Below are 15957 nucleotides of genomic sequence, written 5' to 3' on the forward strand. Positions count from 1 at the left end.
TTTTCAATTTGAAAGTGAGAAGTCTGAAATTAATTCCTTTTTGGATACTTATTCACTTTTCAAGTGAATAATCGATTAGGGCATTTAACTATCCAATCTAGTTAAACCCCGAATCGACCCAAATGAAAATAGGATATTTTTATAAATAGGAATTCATCTATGGCAAAGTTTCCAGAAATTAAAATAAATCAATTAAAAATCTCAAAAACTCAAAAACACATAAAGCTCCTTAACAACTTTTGCGACAATGCGAACCTCTAAAATGCACAAACACACTTATTGGTCTAATCACATAATGCAAATGAGTTTGGATTTAATAATCACCGAAAGGTTTAAATTAAACATTTAATAAAGGATACGTCAACCATATAAGGACGATATTGGTAAAATATGAGTGGTTGAATCACTAACTCCATGTGCCACTGCTAGGGATATAAATCCTACACGGGTAAAAGCACAAACTTGTGTCACCTTTTATAAAGAAAAGTGATATCAGAATGTGACAGTTCAACATTAATGACAAAAAAAATGGTATTTGCATTTAAAAAATGAAGATGATCTAAACTGATGAAATGTGTAGAATTGTATGAATTTTATGCCTATAATTTTTATTATTTTTTTGACCAAGAATTTATTCATTTTATTTTATTTTGAAGTCCCTTTTTTAACTGTAAAAAATATAGGATGTAGTTCTCGTCAAACAAGTATGTGCAAATCATCTTTTTTTGTTATGATTTGAAAATATTTTATAGATGACAAGTATAGCTAGTGCACAAAAAAAGAAATAATTATTTTTTATGTATATTTTCTTTGTTATAAGTACTCAAGTTCGACCTTGTCAGAATCCAACAATTTTTTCCTCCCGTCAAAAATTCCCTATCAAATCTGTACCTTCTTGAAAAAAAATTACATATTCATGAAGAGGATTCTCTCCTCTAGTGATAAAATTTTTATTTTTAATTTTTTGATATATTTACTATTTTTTTTCATTTTTTGAGAGAGCATCTTCTGAAATGTTGAAATATCGACTTATAATATTTTTAGATTATAACATATTATAACTAATCAAAACACTCAAAATTTTATATAATGATGATATTGAATCCGAAATCTATAAAAGGGTATTTTTAGTTTTTTTTAAAAATTGAGTTTTGATAGAGAAATGAGATTTGACCAAAACAGGTTTTTGTATCACAAACGGTGACACAGATCTATGCTTTTACCCACACACTAAACAACATGATCAAGTGCAATTGCATATAATAACATAGTCAAAGCAATAAATGCATTAAATCACCTAATTTAACCATTTAATTAATTATATTAAAATAATCTATTTACGTTGCTCATGTTTGCATAAAGCATAACAACACAGGAATGAAGTAAATAACCAAAGCATTAAATCCATCACATAACATAATTAGAGGTATGTCCAAAAACCAGATAACCAAATATCATCATAAAACACACTGTCATCTCAAAATGGCATCATCATGCAATATGATCAACTGAACATCATAGTAGTTTAATATCTATGATACTAAAATCAAGGTATAACATCTGACCTTTGGATCATCTCAAATGTAAAGCATCACATGAATAACAAATATCTCTCTAATAAAAAATATAACAAGGTAAATGTCTGCAACACATAACCAAAGAATCCAACAAGAACAACCCATTTAATTACTTAAGCATTTAATAATGATTGTTCAAACAACATTAAAATGGCACTAATAACACATAAGTAAACACAATCATAAACATCACTAACCACTGCTACAGGAACCTAGTCTAGTGTAGCATGGTAATAGTACACAGTGCAATCTTTGCACACATCTCAAGGTAATCACAGAACAACCTTGTGATACCACATTGATCTTGGTAACCACTGGCACAAACATCAGTGAACCAAAAAACACAACATAATCTCATAGATCAGTCAAAAGCATAAACAAAGCAACTGATACAGAAACATAAATCCAAACACCTCGATGATGTAGACCACTCAAGGTCACAATCATGATCCCATCTCAACAAAAGATCAACAAGGTTGCATCGATCAAGATGACTTACAGAAGTCAAATGGGAGAGGCACTACAACTTTAACTTCCCAACTCAAAGACTAAAAAAGAAAAATAAGAAAAATGTGAAAAAACCCAAAGAAAATAAACTTGATACAAAGAAAGCTTGCACCTAAATAAAATGAATAAATAAATAAATATTTTTTAAAAAACATATATACATAAAAATCTAAATAAAAATAATGTGGTATGGTTGTCAATAGATTTCTCATTTTGTGCAATAGTAATAACCCAACCCATATAGTTCTGAAAAATGTTGACTTGTCTTTGTACTCAAAAAAAAAAAAAAAATAGACAATCTTAGTTCAAATTATGGGTAAAAATCACACAAAATCAGAAGTTGTGGTAACTCTCCATGGCCATGATTAATCCACAAACAAGTTCTCTTACATTTACCACCATATTAAAATTGAAAATCATCAAACTAATATGGATAATGGAAAGATATCACCTGATCTAGTGTGTCCTCCACCATAAGGGTACACTCATACATTGTAATTTCTCCTTTTGGTGATCTTATCTCATGGTACGCAACTCCACACAGACATTAAAACACTATTGTCAATGATATGATATAGCTATCAGAATAAGACCCAAAAGATAGAATGTTGTTTTTATAGTACTTATTATCACCATCTTTAGATTTAAACTTTGAATTCTCACCTTTAGGCTCCTTGGGACTAGAAAATTTAATCATAAGCCTTCATTTTGAATTACAAGATTCATTAATGTCATTAATCAAGGTGTTTCCTCCCTCATGTCCCAAAGAAGGATGTTCAAAATCATACTTACCCTCCATTGTGATCTCCAAACTTAACAAGAAAACAGGACATCTTACTTCTAAATGGAACTCAAATAGATGGATTCTACATGACTCAATTATTGCATGGTCTGATATATCTATAGAATACCCACAAAATGACATTTCCTTAGTCAAGCTTGAGACCAAATTAAGCATTATATCCATCTTGTCTAATCACATATCTTATTTTGAGGGAGGTATCTTAAAATTATTTAATGGGGAATCAATATCATGGTAGAAATCATTGGTATCTTTGTCTTGATGACTACCTAATTCAAAAATCGTAGCCACCTTAGAATCTTCTGCATTTCCATCATCTTTTACAACTTTGAAAATTTTTCAAACTCTATGGAGTTTTAGAACTTTAAAATTTGATGTACCCTTAAAATTTATTAGGATATCCACACTTATTGCAACATCAAAATTTCATACAATTTCATTACTTTTGACAATTTCAATAGGTTGATCTCTCTATGCCAAAACATTAGATACTACATCTTGGAAACTAGAGTATTCCAACTCAAAATGAATCCTTTGATGGAGGCTGTTAGAAATACTTTAGAATAATTAAGAGGGGGGATGAATCGATTATTCAAGGTCTAAATGTCCTAATAAAACTTTCTCAAGTAAAATGAGCCCATTAAATTGTTCATGTATCCAAGCTAAACTTTCCTATTTAGCAAGTTACTAAAAATTAATATGCAAGAGTAGCACATGTAAGATCAACACATAACACAATGGTTTATGTGGAAACCTAATTTCGAAAAAAACACTAGTAACATGCTACTCAATACTTACTCTTCTAAAGTAATGTCGTATGAAAGGCCTGCCCTATTAAAGACTACAACACACTATTAAATGTGACCTGGTTAAGGGATTTAACCACCCTGTTAGAAGTGGGTTTGGTTAAAGGACTTTTAGAACATTCACTTGGAATGCCACCCTAATAAAGGATTTACAAATGGCTGTTAAACCAACCTAAGTCCATAGGATTTCACCCTAACTGGCACAATTGTTAAAGAGTAATAACAATGGCTTTTGACCTGATACAACTCACAACTTAACTTGTAGATTTCAAATCTCAGCTCAGCTCTTAAATTTTCCTGGCTTTCAGTCTTTACAACTCTAATAGCTTGTCCTCCTTTCAAGCTTTGTCTCCTTAAGTCTCCATGCTTGATGTACCATTGCAATCCCCTATATGGCCACTTATTGAAGTAGATTCTATGTGCTCTACTCTTCCTTCTTAATGCCTTCTACTTGACATCCTTCAATAACTTCGTAATTTGGCACCTCAACAACTCTTGCTTCTTGGCTTGTGACTTCTTAAATTGAAGTCTAGAAGACTTTTCCCACTCTTCATCTTCCTGCTTTTAATTTTAGATTGAGTAGATTAGGTAGGATTCATTGAATCTAACCCTTATCTTTTTCCTCTAGCTCATCATCCTTATCCTCCATCTGCTTCACAAAATTCAAGGTAACAAACTTGTTGGTTTAGATCTGGTGAATCTTTGACTTTTCAAATAATGTAGCAGCTTGACACCATTGATATTCTAGTGCTCAGCACATACTGTGTTACTCGGCACCAACTACATTTTACTGATGCTCAATACCTACTATGGATTCACTTAGCATCCACTAAGTTTTACTGATTCTCAGCACTTATTACTTGCTCAACACTTGAATTTTCTCGGCTCCTTTTGTATTACTTGGCACACACTAGATTTTGCATTTTCTTAGCACTAACTGAAAATCTTCTTGGCATGAACTAGCTTGCTTGGCACTCACTTATGAACTTAGTTAACCTTTATAGACAACCTTGTTACAACTTATACTTCTAATGTATCTAAGCGTGGCCAACCTTTGTATCTTCAAGTATATTATCAATACATCATTTTATCATTGTCTTAATCGATCCTTGCACTTCATTACAAAACCATAACTCAACCTTTCCCTTAGGTACTTTTGTTACATCTTGTTGATTAAATCCTCTTCAACAATCAACTAAGTGATAGTACTTGGATCTTATAAAAAATTATCATTCCAGCAAAAAGTAGGTTTGACATTAGTGACAAAAAAATGATTGAAAACATTCTTTATCAACAATCTCCCTCTTTGCAAACAATATGATCTTTTCAATTAGATTTCCAACAATCTCCCTCTTTGGCATTGATGGCAAACCAAACTGATCAACAAAGTTATCAAAATGCTAACTAGGTTAAAATAGTAAAAACAAATTCCAAAAAGAAATTGTGTTACCATCAGTTTTCACATCTCTCTCTTTGATCTTCTATCCTAATTTCTTTGCTTCTACTTCTCCCTATTAATTGTTGTTTCCTTTCTCTTTCCTTTATGATCAGTCCCTATATGACTCCCTCTTTTCTATAGCTTACTACTTTGATCAACTCTACTCTACTATTTCTCCCCCTTACATTTTTTTTCTTCCTCTGTATGCATTGATGAGCTTCTGCTATTCTACTTCTCCCTTTGTCCATTTGATTCTATAGATTTGATCAGTTTTTTCTATTTCTCCCTCTTTGAAAACAATGCCAAAGACATACTATTTCAGCATCTTATCATGCAGGTGTAATATTTGCAGGAACTTTAATTTCTCCCTCTATCACCTTACTTGTGACTTGTTTGGAATTTTAGTACTTTGATTACTTTAGGTAGAAACCTAAAGTGAGTGACCTCTACATCAATTTGTAACATTTTAGCATTTGATTCATTTGATTCAAGGTGATCTTGTTGTTGCTCACATAGCCTTGGATAGGGGTATTACCCCTAACTTACTTCTAAGATGCTCAAATGCATCTTTAGGCAATGCTTTTGTAAAGATGTCAACAATTTTTTCCTTTGAGCTGGCATACTCCATCCTTACTTGCTTGTCTTCCACCAAATCTCTTAGATAGTGATACTTAATTGCAATTGGCATGCATCATAGGATTCTTTGATATGTTGATGGCACTTGTGTTATCACAATAGAGTATCATAGGTTAAGTCACTTCTTCCTTTATACCTTGCAATAGATGTTTGATATAGTAGCAATATACTTAGCTTCTACTATGGATTGTGAGGTACAAATTTTCTTTTTTCTAGTCTAAGTAACCAATCTTTTACCTAAGAAAAGTGTTCCTCCACTAGTGCTCTTTATGTCATCAATATTACCTCCCTAGTTTGCATCAGTGTAGGATTTCAACTCAAACTTTTCACTCCTCTTGTAATATAAGCCAAATTCATCTATTCCTTTTAGGTACCTTAGTATTCTTTTTACTACCATAAGATGATTTTCTCTTGGATTTGCAAAAAATCTTGCCACTATTCTAATATCTAATGCAATGTTTGGTCTACTATGCACAACATAATGCAACTTTCCAATCATTGATCTATACAATTTTTGATTCACTTCAGCTTACTCGTCATTTTTGGATAGCTTATGTCCTATTACCATTGGTGTACTAACTAGTTTTGAATCTTCTGAGCCAATTTTTTTGAGTATCTCCTTGATGTATTTTGATTGGGTCACAAATATACCATGTTTAAATTGATGTACTTACAATCCAACAAAGAATTTGATTTCTCCAAACATTAACATCTCAAACTCATGTTTCATCTGATCAGTAAAATCTTTGCATAGAGCATCTTTTCCTCCAAATATTATGTCATCAACAATGATTTCATATATCAGAATATCTTTACCCTTTTCTGCCTTGATATATAGGTTGTTGTTGTCATCTATTCTCTCAAATCCTATCTTCACAAGATATTTGTCCAATCTCTCATGCCATGCTCTACATGCTTGCTTCAAACCATAGAGTACTTTGTGCAATTTACAAACCATATCCTTGTTGTTGTCATCAACAAATCCCTCTAGTTTTTCTATGTAGACTTCCTCTTCTACTATAACATTCAGAAAAGTAGACTTTACATCCATTTGGTAGACTTTGAAACCTTTACAAGTAGCATATGCAAGTAGTGTTCTTACTCCTTCCATTCTTGCAATAGGGGAAAATGTTTCCCCATAGTCCAGTCCTTCTTCTTGTGCATAACCTTTGCAGACTAGCCTGGTCTTATTTCTTGTGATCTCACTATTCTCATCTAGCTTGTTCCTAAATAAAAATTTGGTACCAATCACATTCTTATCAGCTAGTCTTGGAACTAAGGTCTAGGTTTTTTTCTTCTCTATCTGCCCTATCTCTTCTTCCATTTCTTTATGCCAATCATCATCTTGTAGTGCATCTTTTACTATTCTAGGTTCAATCTTGCTCAGCAAGCATGATGCATTCCTTAGTCTATTGATTGTCATTGGTCTAGCTTCCTTGTCTCCAATGATTTTTTTTGTAGGGTGATGTCTTCTTACATACTTGGATAGTCTTGGTTCTATCCTTCTTTCCATGTTTGACCTTTCAGCTTCAAAGTCATTGAACACATCTCTTTCTAGTATTTCATCATCTCTTCCTTGTGCACTAATTTTAAAATCAAAATGTGCATTTTCTTCATTCTGCAACTCAGCTTCTAATTGTAGCTTGGCATTCATTGGTCATGACTCAGCTGATATTCAAATTTTGTCTGATTCCTAACTTGATTGATAGCTTCATCTCCAATAAGCATTCCTTCATAAAAGTATACAAAGGATTTTTATTCTTCTAGTTTCTCAGTTACATCAACTTGATCTTCTAGATGTTCATCAAAATTTACATTTTCACTCTCCATCATCTTGTTAGTGTTAGTATTCAAACACTTATATGCTTTGTTTCTAGTGGAATATCCAAGGAATATGCCTTCATCACTCTTTGACTCAAACTTGACATTCCTAGAATCTTTAAGAATATAGCATTTAGAACCAAATACTTTGAAATTTTTTACATTGAGTGAGTGACCATACCATAATTCAAAAGGTGTTGCATTTGTACCTTTCTTGACTTGAACTCAATTTAGAGTGTAAACAACAATGCTAATAGCTTCTCTCTAGTACTTTAGTGAAATATTTTTCTCCATCATTATTATTCTAGCATAGTCTATCATTGATCTATTCCTTCTCTCTGCAATGCCATTTTGAGGTAGAGTTCTTGGTGTTGAAGTTTGTCTTTTAATTCTTCTGTCAATGCAAAATGTCTCAAATTATTTTGATGTGAACTCACCTCCTCTGTCTAATCTTAGGCACTTTAGACTCTTTCTTGTTTCTTTCTCAACCCTAGCCAAATACCACTTAAACATTTGAAATGCATTAGATTTTTGTTTTAAAAACATGGCAATCATCATCCTAGAGTAGTCATCAACAAAAAACATTATGTATCTATCTCCTTGATAGCTTTGTACTTCTATTGGGCCACATAAGTCTGTATGGACTAGCTCTAATACTTCTTTTAGGGTGTAGGTTTTTCTTTTGAAACTTGACTTGGTCATCTTTCCTAGTTGACATTGTTTACACATTGTATTTTCAGGCTTCTTCAATTTTGGCAAACCTTTGGCTTTCTTCATTTTGCTAATACTAATCATATTATCAAAGTTGACATGTCATAGCCTTTTATGGCATAGCCACACATCATAAAGTTTTACAATGAGACAAGATGCATCTTCCATATCTAGGTAAAATAGATTACTCCTAGTTTGGTCTCCTTTTCCTATCAAGTTTCCATCAGTGTCATAGATTTTGGTTTTTTTTTTTTCAAACTCTATTTTAAAACCTATATTGCCTAATTGTGACACACTCAACATTTTTTAGTTCAATCCTTCAACATAATATGCATTATCACATGAAATTTTCTCTGTATGTTTAATAGAATCTTTTCCTTTAATTTGACATGGAGCATCATTTCCAAATCTAACACTATTTCCATCATATTGAGTAAAGGTAATAAACTTAAATTTGTCTCCTGTCATGTGATGTGAACATCCACTGCCTATGATCCACTTGTCATTATTGTTCTCATAGGTTACCAATGTTGTTGCCTCATCTTCATTTGAATCATCCTTCATAGCTACATAGACAACCTCATCATTATTTTCATCAAAATCCTCTTCTTTAGCAATGTAGCACTTTTTACCTTTGTCTTTTAAATCTCTACTATCATCTTCTCTTTTGTTCTTGTTCTTGTTGCCTTCTATGTAATTCTTTTTCTATGTGCATCTTGCAGCAATATGTCCTACTTCATTGCAATTAAAACATATGATAGGAAACTTACCCTTGAATTTACCTTTGCCTCTGTGAAATCTTCTGCCTAGTAGTGCTTCCAATTGTTCCACGTCTTCTTCATCTGTACTACTATCACTGGTTGCATATTTTGTCTTTTTCTTCTTCTTTGGTTTCATTTTCTCAATGTGTTTTAATGACAACTTGGCCTTGAAAGCAGATTCAAGATTCTCAGGTCTATAGTTATCAAAGTTGGACAACTCAAATGCAATAATTCTTCCTACTATACCTTCAAAGGTTAGTGTGTTTCCTAGTACACACCTTAACTCTTGCATGGTTGAAAATCTAATAGGATAGATGGGGAGCAAGGTTCTTAAATTTTTTTATTAATAGTTTCATCCCCTAAATGACCACCCAAACTTCTTATTGCACTTACTACTTCTTTCATTCTAGAGGCATATTGAGCAACATTCTCACTTTCCTCCATTTTCATGCCATCAAACTTTCCTCTAAGGCTTTCTCTTTTTTCTCTTTGAACATTTTGATCTCCTCCATATTAGTCAAGGCTTTCCACATCTTGAATGCAAAATTACATCCCTTGATGTCATCAAATTCAGCATAGTTGAGGGCAGAGGCAATCTCCAACATTGTTTGATTGTGCTCCTTTTTCTTCATATCTTCTACAGTGGGTACAGGTGGATCAACATGTTCTACTTCAATTCAAGTTTTTGCATGATCACTTATTGATCCAAGATGTAGCTTCATTGGACTTTGTCGTGTAGTGAAGTTATCTCTGTTAAGCTTGAGAACTTCTCTCTTGGACATCTTGATCTTACTACTAGTACTTTCAAACTAAATCAACAGATGGCTCTGATACCAATTCTTAGAAATGCTTTATAATAACTGAGGGGGGTGGGGGGTGAATTAGTTATACAAGGTCTAAATTTCCTAATAAAACTTTCTCAAGTAAAATGAGCCCATTATACTGGTCATACATCCAAGCTAAACTTTCCTATTTAGTAGGTTACTGAAAATCAATATGCAAGAATAACACATGAAAGATCAACACATAACATAGTGATTTATGTGGAAACCCAATTTCAAAAAAAATACTAGTAACATGCTACTCAATTCTCACACTTCTGAAGTGATGGCTTCTGAAAGGCCTACCTGTTAAAGGCTACAACACATTGTTAAATGTGACCTGGTTAAAGGATTTAACCACCTTGTTAGAAGTAGGCTTGGTTAGAGGACTTTTTGAATATTCACTTGGAATGCCACCCTATTAAAGGATTTACAAATGGCTATTAAACCAACCTAAGTCCATAGGATTTTACCCTAATTGGTACAATTGTTAAAGAGTAACAACAAGAGCTTTTGACCTGATATAACTCACAACTTAACTTGTAGATTTCAGATCTCAATTCTGCTCTTAAATTTTCTTAGCTTTTAGTCTTTGCAACTCTGATAGCTTGTCCTCCTTTCAAGCTTTGTCTCCTTAAGTCTCCATGCTTGATGTACCAGTGAAAACTCCTATATGGCCACTTATCAAAGTAGAGTCACTATGCTCTGTTCTTCCTTCTCAATGCCTTCTCCTCAACATCCTTCAACAACTTCACAATTTGGCACCTTAGCAACTCTTACTTCTTGGCCTGTGACTTCTTAAATAGAAGTCTCAAAAACTTTTCCTGCTCTTCATCTTCCCACTTTTAATTTTAGATTGAATGGATTAGGTAGGATTCAATGAATCTAACCCTTATCATGTTCCTTCTAGAAACATCATGAAGAATCCTCCTGAATTGGCCCAAAAATAGTTTATCTAAAATTTTGTGCCTCTAGCTCATCATCTTTATCCTCCATCTAGTTCGCAAAATTCAAGGTAACATTCTTGTCGACTCAAATTTGGAAAATCTTTAACTTTTGAAATAATGTAATAGCCAACCCTTGTATCTTCAAGTATATTAACAATACATCATTTTATCATTGTTTTAACTGATCCTTGCACTTCATTACAGAACCATAACTCAACCTTTCCCTTAGGTACTTTTGTTACATCTTATGGATTAAATCCTCTTCATCAATCAACTAAGTGATAGTAATAGGATCTTATAAGCAATTGGCATTCCAAAAAAATTAGGTTTGACATTAGTGACAAAAAAATGATTAAAAACATTCTTTATCAACAATCTCCCTCTTTGCAAACATTATGATTTTTTCAATTAGATTTCCAACAGAGGCAACAATACTGAGGAAGCAAAAGGATGTTTGGATTTTGATTTTCTCCAAGATACTTCAAATTTCTTGTTATGTTATCCATAAAACCTTTCAAGACCTCATCCTTTACATGTAATTCCTTCTGGACTATCATGGTAATGTTGGTTGGAGCCTCATAATAAATTGTAGTATTACAGAACTCTGTGTGTAGAGGAGTAGGACGTAACCATAGAGAGACATCATTCATTAGATATTCCTCTCTAATTTTCAAAATGTGTGTGTTCTTATTATTATTTTTAGTAAACATGTATCTCAAATTGTCCATGCTCTTTCTCTTTATTTAAGGGGAACACAAATCCTGTTGATCATCTTCATCATTTTGTCCTCCTATAGATTTATCATATGATTCAAACACCATTGCACTAAACTGTAAAGGTTGTTAATCCATGATTTTGGGAGGCTGATCTAAAACATCATTGTACCCTTGTCCATTTCCACTTGGACCCATACCTATAATACCATTATTCTCATTGTTGATGTTATCATAGGGGCCATAATTTTTGCTCTGATTTTGAGAATAATTATTTTGGGCAATAATTTGTCTTGGATAATTGCCTTAGTTTCTTGAGGAATATAAGTTGTTCATGGCCTCAACCTTATTGTCCATATTTTTCTTAAGTTTAGCAGGTGTAGAAGTCTTTTTCTTAAAGAATAAAGTCTTTTGGGGCTCATACCCTGAATATGTAATTATTGGCATTGGACCAGCAGTAACATACTTTGTGAATGTAACAACCTCTTTGAAGACTTCCTCAATGGTATCAATGTCTCTGGTTGAGAGTTTTTGGTGTAATTAAATATTCACTAATTAAACTTACTTAAGCTTACTTAGGATAATGAATTTCATAGTAGTTTGTGATTGTGACACTTGGGACTTTTTGCCTCAATTAAACACATGGTGTAGGAGAATTCCACTCTAGGTGTTCATAGTTGTTATCTCATTCCACCTTTAGTGCACTTATCACATTATCATCCTCATCATTACACATACTTCATTGCATAATGGAAGATGATCCACCTTTGGTGGACATGTGATTCCATCTGGTGTGGATGATAGCTTATCTCCTTCTTATCATTTTCTCTTATCACATCTCCTATATAAGGAGGCCTATTATGTAATTTAAAATCAATCCATTGGATTTGAATAAAGTCTATTATCAATAATAAAATTATTGCATCTTCATGCAATTATCTTGCCAACCTCTTGTGGAAGTTATCTTGGTCTTCCATTTGATCTTGGGGGTGTTGTAGAGTCACCTAAAACTCTAACAGGAGCCATCTTAAAAACATAGAAGTTAATTAGTTGATTTTTCTAAAATAGATCTCAATGAGAACCTCTTGTGGTATAGTGTAAGGAAACTCCATTCTTTGATACATCCTATAGGAGTGATGATTAAACTATGAAATAGTCTTGTGGGGATCCCTCTTATTTGAGATGAACTAATGATATAGGATACTAGATCAATAGAGACCTAGAACTATGCTAGAAAATTTCTCTCAAAAGAGTTCCAATTCCTTATTAATGTTGGTGGCAGATTGAGGTATCAATTGAATGTTGTTTCCTGTAAAGTGTAAGGGAAAAGGTGAAAGACAACATCCATATGCTAAATTTGGTTTAAATTACAAATTTCCTTGAAAAATTTAATATGATCTTCTGCAAGTTGTTTAATAGACTAGTTAGGTTCAAAGTGTTAAGATTAACCATGGAGAGAAACAAAAATTACATGCAAATATAAACAATATCATGAAATAATAAATCACACAGAAGAAAACACAAGATAAAAAGATTTAATATGCTTCACCCAAACCCCAGGATTCCTCCACCAAACATCAAGTCTAATATTATTATGATCTAGTGATTACAACCTGATTAAAATCTGTAATCTCTTACAGCTCAATACTACCACAAGAAGCAATTTTCACATCACACATAATGAATACCCCTAACCCTAAGATCTTTTATAAAATTATTTTTTCACTTTTGGTTTGTAATTAATTACAACATGTCAGCCCAAAATTCTTAATAAAACCAACAATTATGAAGTATTAATAGTACTTCCCTGATCAATCACCATAAACTAACAATCTCCCACTTGGAGATTGATTAGGCTCCATACTAAACAAAAACCTCCCACTTGGAGACTGATCCTATAGCAATAGTGCTAACACATGGGGCTCCCACTGGATCAAACCACCTTGGACTCAACTATTATTTTACTCTGTGCAATCTAGAAGACCAACCAAAGCTTAACAGGACCTCAACATCTCCCTTGTCACTACCTTGGTAAATATATCTACTATATTGTCATCTATATGTACCTTTTCTAGATTTAACTGTCCATCATCCATAGTTGACCAAATTAAATGGTACCACAACTATATGTATTTTTTCTTTGAATGTAGGGTAGAATTCTTTGCAAGATGAATGTCACTCTAACTATTTATAAAAATATAATTATCCCTCTAAAGGTGTCCCAATTCTTCCAAGAATAATTGAAGCCATATAATCTCCTTAGCTACCTCTATACTAGTAACATACTCTGCCTCTATATTGGATAAAGCAATAACATTTGACAAATGAGAAACCCAACTCATTGTTGCCCCGCCAATAGTAAATACATAACCTATTATATTACTTCACTTGGTACCAATATCCCTTACCAAATACGATTCAACATATCCCTGTAAATTAGTATTAGATCCCCCAAAATGTAGACAATTACTAGATGTTCCTCTTAAATATATGAGAATCCATTTCACTGCATCCCAATGCTCAATTCCTAGATGACTCATATACTAGCTAACGACTCCCATTACATGTGCAATATATGTCCTTGTACATACCATATCATACATCAAGCTTCCTAAAACTAAAGCATAAGGTACCTTAGACATATTATCCTCCTCTTTTTTTGTATTGGGAAACATCTCCTTAGTCAACTTCAAATTACCAGCTAAAGGTGTGCTGACAACTTTAGCATTCTCCATAGAAAGATGTTGGAGCACCATTGCAATAGAATCAATCTGAGATAATGTCAATTTGATGTTCTTCATAGCTTTGCAAATCTTCATAATAAGGATTTTTTTTTTGGCCCCCAAATCCTTCATAGCAAATGAACATTCTAACTATTCTTCTAACCCCTTAATGTGATCCATGTTAGACCCAACTACAAGCATATCATCAACATATAAACATAAAATAATATAGTTGTCACCATCCAACATTTTAAAGTAAACACAATGATCTGAATGACACCTACTATATCCATCCTCATGCATAAAATTGTCAAATTTTAGATACCATTGTTGAGGTGCTTGCTCCAAGCCATATAAACTTTTCTTCAATCTATATAGTAAGTTTTCCTTACCTTTGACTTCAAAATCCCTATGGCTATTCCATATATATCTCATCATCCAAATCACCATGAAGCAAGGTTGTTTTAACATCAAGTTGTTCCAAATGCAAATCTTTAGTAGCCACAATGCTTAAAACAGTACAAATAGAAGTCATTTTTACAACAGGAGAGAATATCTCATCAAAATCAATGCCCTTTTCTATGTAAATCCTTTTTACGACTAACCTGGATTTATATCTTTTCTTACCTCCATCCTCTTCTTTCAACTTCTAAACCCATTTATTCTATAAATTCTTTTTACCTATAGGCAACTTGCATAAATCCCAAGTTTTATTTTTTAGCAAGAAGTCCATTTTGTCTTCCATAGAAGACTCCTGATAAATCATGGTATCCACCTATACAACTTCATCATAACATTTAGGTTTTCCAACATTTATTAGTAAAATAGAGTACAAAGAAGGAGAAAATATTTTTTGAGGTCTACTTAGCCTCATTAACTATCTAACATTCATTGGGGTGTGTGTTATTTTTTGTTATGATTGTTTTAGATCATGAGGAATTTCTAGAACATTCATCTTTTGGAGTATCATCCAACACTACATAATCATCTCTTCTCATGTTGTTGCAACAGATCTTTGTACAATGCTTTCTCATTGAATATGACATCCGTACTTCTTAAAATTTTATTATTTTCAAATCTCAAAGCCTATAACCAAATTCATCAATACCATATCCAAAAAATACATATTTATTTGACTTAGCTTCTAGCTTGGTTCTATTTTCAGAATCTATACAAGCAAATGCTTCACAACTAAAGGTTTTGAGAAAAGAATAACTCACCTTCTTACAAATCCATACTTCCTTTGGAATACTATGGCCCAATGGAGTAAAGGGACCTCTATTAATCAAATATATAGTAGTATTGATAGCATTTTCCCACATTTTTAAGGGCAACCCTACATGCAACCTCATGCTCCTTACATGCTCTATTATAGTCTTGTTCGTGCATTTAGCCACTCCATTTTCTTGTGGAGTCCTTGCAATAGTTTTTTTTCTACGAATACCATTAGTGGGGAAATAATCTTCAAATTCATGGCTATAATACTCACAACCTTTATCAAATCTAAGACATTTTAATTTCTTACCGGTCTCATTTTCAACCAAACATTTATATTTCTTAAAAGTTTGAAATACAATAGATTTTTGTCTAAGGAAATAAATCCAAACTTTTCTAGTTGCATCGATAATAAATGTAACATAGTAATGAGAGCCACCAAGGGAAGATACCTAAGCTGGTCCCCATACATCTATATG

Source organism: Cupressus sempervirens, chromosome 9 (assembly GCF_028749045.1).
Source record: "Cupressus sempervirens isolate cs-2001-9-10 chromosome 9, ASM2874904v1, whole genome shotgun sequence".
NCBI lineage: Eukaryota > Viridiplantae > Streptophyta > Pinopsida > Cupressales > Cupressaceae > Cupressus > Cupressus sempervirens.